Below are 5,975 nucleotides of genomic sequence, written 5' to 3'. Positions count from 1 at the left end.
ATAGGTCTCTAAGAGAAGGATTTCTCCTTGAATTTTTGCCATCCATTTGTAGAGCGAAAATAGAAGGTGTCCCTACTTTTCACTGTGTCCAAGTGGGCATGCCTATCTCTTTGGTCTATCTCTTGTCTAGTGAGGGTGTGAGCTATCAACATCTTGGTATCATAGTATAACTTAAGTGTTCTAAAATAATTTCTATTTTGAGTTATGCTCATATCCATATTTGTTAGAATGTCCACTACCTCCTCCAAATTATCCCCATCCTCCAAAAATTCTCTCTTAATTTTTACCTCAGCTTCTAAATAAGGATTATTTCTTTCCTCTACATAGGGGAGGCGAAGTTGAAGAAAGCTCGTGCCACCTATCTTGTAGCAACCTATGCACGAGTTTTGCGAACTAGGGGGCATACTCTCTAACCAATTTGACGAGCCATTGAAATTGAGAAATTCACTTTGCAATTCAATTGGAGTGTCAAGAGAGGGGTTAATGTATTTCCACTCAAATAGGGGGGCCACAAATTAAAGCCTATAGGGGCCAAGTCGACGACAATAGCCATTCCTCACAACTAGAACTAGATAGATGACCACATCGTTCTATCATCATCACACATTATTGCTTTGAAAACCATGTTAATCAACATATGACCAAGCTTCGTCACAATGGAGAATCCATAGCACAAAACCCCTATGTTTCCATTACTATGAGACATTGCAAGTCTTGTATGAGGCAGAGAATGCCATGTGGCCTAGCTTTTTGGGCTATCGTCGTCCCGCCTCGTCCCCTATCATTCACCCACCACATACACTCCATGTGGGTAACTTTCAACTTAGTTATGATAGTGTTTTAACAATATTTATATCTTGGAGTGTGTCCTCCTACAATATACTTAGATGTTTAAAAAATAAAATACATCCATAACCTCTTTTGAGCTCAACCTTTTGAGTCTGGAGTGACTTTAAATAATATTTGAAATAACGATAGAAAACCTCTATTTCTTGATCTTAATTAGCTTCTACTTGTACATTAAGTCACTAAGCATAGTCTTACCCTCACAGGTAGAACCTTAGCTTTGAAATGAGGATTAGATGGGATGTATTTCACTCTTTTTAAAATTATGTATTATAAAATGCTTCTGAATTCGCTCAATTTCCTCTAAGTTCCCTCGAAAACATTATAAGCTCAATCCTTACAACCATATACAACTAATGTGGCAACAAAGGTATAAAAAATTACCGTTCTTTTTTTAACTGAAAACTAAATTCTATAGCTTTGTTATTGTTCTCAAGACCAAAATAAGCTTTCCAACCTCCATTTTTCCTTATTCAACAATATGTTGAAATTTAATATGCAATTAAAATCAATTACAAAATACTATAAAATTAGACTTATTTGAAATTACCATTATAGTAAACAAAATCAAATAATGTAATTTGTATTTGGTTTAATGTTCACACACACACACACACACATATATATCCACCTTAGATTGAGTATATACATTTTTGAGAATTTGAGGTTGCTTATCATGGTGAGAGGGGTTCCTTTCCAAAAGGATCAATACCATTCGCATATATGAGTAAGGTGGCGACTGATTTTTTCCACTTGGTACCTATACAATTTGCTTTCTTTAGACAATCCTTTTAATTTTTCAATATAAATTCCAATTTGCTTTCTCCATACAATCTTCTAACTTTTAATTATAAATTTTAAAAATAATAAGTGATAGAGAACAATGATATTTTTACATTAAAATTAATTTCTTTTATCTAAATTCATTATTTTTAACTATAAATTATATCAATATTATTTTAAAAGACATAAATAATAAATTTTAAAACTAAATCCATACATTCAATGAAGAATAAAAGACCAAGGAAGAAGAGGGAGAAATCTGGGATGTAGTCCCCATAATAGATGCAAATCCAACAAACAAGGAACAACCCTAGATCCAACAAAAATATGAGGACCCACCAGAAATTGAAAATCAAGAGCAAGGGACACAAGGCATGATTGTGGGCAATCAAGTATTAGAGGCAAGATCAAGGAAAGTCGCGAGGAGAAGCAAGAGGGAAAAAATGGGAAGTACGCCCACAATACCAAAGGAATTAGATGCAGGGACTGCAAAAGTATTGACTAGATAGGCAAAAAAAGAAAATGATGAATTTGGGAGTCGAAAAAAGTAGTCAAGAAACGAGAAATTTAAAAAAAGGATAGGGAAGATACTCTAAGAAGGAAATCAGAGAAGCTTAAGTAGAATTGAACCTAAAACTAGGTAGTCTGAAATTGATGATATGTTCTAGTTAATGCATGTTAAACCCCTTTGGTAGATATCAAATAATGAAAATGGAGCATAAATGCATTTTGATCTTGGGAATTTTCTAGAATTTTTTTAGCTTGGATGTGAATGGAATTTTTGTATTATGGGGCAATTGTTTGAGAGACTGGATTGAGCCTATGTGCTCAATCCATCATGGATTATTGGTAATTCTGAAGAAATGTAATGGTTCTGGGACAAACCTCAGCTCCCTTGGCTCTCTTTTAATAGAATCCTCATAATCGTTTCTTTGAAAAAAAACAAAATCCATACATTAATAGAAAATAAAAAATAAAAAATAGTTTTTAATAATTAATATTAAATTCCAATGAAAATTTAAATAAATTCCTACATGACAAACTTTTAAATTCATTGCTTTCGCTTGGCTATGAGCTCGTCTTTTTCAGACATAAGGAAATAGGTTAATGACACAAGACTCAAAGGCATTGAGTGAAATCTTGCCCCCTCATAGACCACTATTAAATCACTACAAGTGGCATGGTTTTCCTTGAATAATGATGATAAGATAGACTACATTCTTGGATGATATTTAATAATGGCTCTCGAGATCTAAAAGTATCGAGTGAAAGCTTGCCCCCTCGTAAACTAGTAATAAATCATTCCAAATGACATGGTCATCTTTAAATAATAATGATAAAATATACTACATTCATAAATAATTGTTAATAATATTTGTTTATGCGGTTAATCTAAAAACTAATTTATGATAAAAATTTCTTATATATTAAAAAAACCTTTTAGATTCATTAAAATAAAATCTAATAAAACTATATAAATAACCGCTTAGTCTTAATAACAAGACACGTGTCTCGCTTTTTTCTCCTACGCGTACCATAATATAGACTTACAAAAGATACGTGCAGAAATAAACGACGAAAGTAATGGGCGAACCCCTACGAAGGAATAATCTTATATATTTATATTTATGAGTCCCTATAAAGTAGGATATATAGGTTTAACCTACCCATCAAAGTAGCTTGGTTTTGTATTGTTCTTGGATTTTATAATTTTTTTTTTTAAATGAAATCTCGTTACGATATGTTTTTGTTTTTTAAATTTTAAAATGCTTTTTGATTTTTATTGTTTTAAGATTTTGATACTGCATTCAACATTTAATATATATAAAATCAATTTTGAATAATGTTTTTTTTTTCTAAGTTAAGACTAATCTAAGTATTTGAACCAGTGACCTATTGCCTTAACAAGGCACCCATTCACCGTCAATTTTTTGAATAATGTTAATCATTTATTCATTTTTTATTTTTATTTATTTATTATTTTTTTTAGGGGGGCGGGGTCTCGCTGAAGAAGTTATATGTCGACAAATATTTACAATTTGTACATAGTACAATCATCATCGGCCATGGCCAAATACGCTGCAGCGCAGCTCACAGGAATCGAAACCAGTCGGGGGGCGTGCAAACCGACTGCCCCGACCGTTACAACATGCACTCACGTGCATTATTCATTTTATAAATTACATCATTTTGATGTAATTTTATTCATTTAATTTATTAACGCATATAAGTATGGTTTATTTATATTTAATTTTCAATTCCTTTTAAAGTTTTTTTACACATTTTTTACTTTTTATTCATTATATTTAGGTGTGTTTTATATTATTTTTTCAAAACTTCATTATTATGTCATTGCGCTTTGAGCAGTGATATCTAGTGATGATGCAGAAGTATTAATTGTCTTCCGTTCTAAATATTTTGCTCATGGCAAAGTTTAACTTTCGGTATTGGAGTTCCCAAGGTGGTGACATCGACCCATCGTCACCACCATGGCTGCAAATGCCAAGGCTCGACGTCACCACCTATAAAAGTTGTTTAATTATTTGAAACAAAGGATAAACATTAGTGTTGAGCCTCCAACTTGTCATGATTTTGTTGATGAAGCCATCCATTTTCACATCATTCTATTCACCCATTGCCAACATTTTAAACCATATTTCTCCATAAATGCACCAAATTCCCGAATACATGTTTACATATTTTATTATTATTATTTCCATTATTTTTAATGAATTAAGAAGAACTTTGCTTGGTTTTACTAATGACAGTTTGGCTAGTTCAAGATTTTGCAGCTTAAGTCAATTTCCGTAGCTATCTCCATGGTTAAGGTAGTAGCGCCACTCTAAAAGGAAATCAAAGACACAGACTTGGTTCCTAGAAGCTCCAATACGAATTTGTGTTGGTCAAAGTCTACCCAACTCGCATGTGTGAACCTCCAACAAGAAATCAAAGGAAAAACACAACAATTTTGACCAGTCAACTTCAAACATGTTTTTTGAGCAAATGAAAATGAATTTTGGAAAATGAAAACATGGGTTTTTTTTTTTTTTTTTTCTTTTTTTTTTTTTTCAGCATGAACCCAATTAGGTTCTATATGAGCAGTTTCCTCAAATTCGTTACCATTTGAGAGATTTTCGGGGTTCTTTGGAGCCCTATTTTGCAGATTGCGTGAGCAAACAGTTTGGTAATTTCACAGTCAACACCCAATCACCAAAAATATTGGAACAAATTGTTCTTTAGAAAATTTGTGGCAAGGAGATAAGTGTGATCATATATGGACTGATCTTTGATCCTAAAAACCTTCAAAATATATTTGATTTTATTTTCAAACTAATTTACTGAGATCTCATGGCCAAAATTCATGCAATGAAATTCTGAGTTTCTTGTTGCTTCAAAGCTCTATAAATTGCAATATATTTGATGAGAGGAGAGATTAGATGTCAAGGATGAATATTAATTTGTAATTGTTTCCGCTGATTAAAGAAGCAAACTCTTTTTTTTAATGAATGCAATCTCTGTTATGGCACAATTCTGAATGTGATTAGCGATTCCAGTTTTGTGATATGATCTTTTAAGCATCTCACACTCACCAGGAGGCCCCCCCGAGGATGTGTGAGAGATATTATAGTTGTCTTTTATTATTATTTTCAATTTCTTATGCTTTGCAATTAGATTAAAATTTTCTTCAATCAATTGTTCAATTTATTTAGATGTTCAGTTTCATTTCAATAGTTTATTCTTTTTAACTAAATTTGCACTCATTTGTCCTTGTTTCATTACAAGTCAAGCATTTGATAATACACCAAAAACACCAAAAGATTTACCTCAAATTGTCTTTTAACCTTAAGTCTCAGATTTATGCGTGATATGATAGGATTGGCTCTGGTTTAGAGTGCACACATCAGTAATCTTTTTGAGGCCTCCATAAGAATTATTTCATTGCTCTTTGTTTGCTATACTCTAGAATAGTTTTTTATTTCAAAGTCTTGTAGTCTTTAGATCAACTTTACTTTCACGAATTGATAGACTTAGTTTTCTTTCCAAATTGATTAGATTAAATTTCTCTTCAAAACAAAATAGAATAATCTTGCTTTTCAAGTTCATAGAATAATCTTGTCTTTCAAATTCACTAGAATATAGATTTCCATTGCTAGAATATATCTTGAACTCCTTTCTTTAGAATACATTTGCTTTGAATTCACTTCCAAATCTTGAATTAAAGAAAAAACATGTGCAATTAGTCATAGATAGATTTTCATTACATTTTTGCATCTTTTTTTTTTCTTTGAACTGAAAGTAGATATCCTAGCACGTATAGTGCACGTATACTTCGCAAGTTCATGGAA

The sequence above is a fragment of the Pinus tabuliformis genome, chromosome 5_1 (genome assembly GCF_031772625.1).
Source record: "Pinus tabuliformis cultivar Carrire ecotype Pingquan chromosome 5_1, CPIR1, whole genome shotgun sequence".
NCBI lineage: Eukaryota > Viridiplantae > Streptophyta > Pinopsida > Pinales > Pinaceae > Pinus > Pinus tabuliformis.
This window is presented reverse-complemented; position numbering follows the sequence as displayed.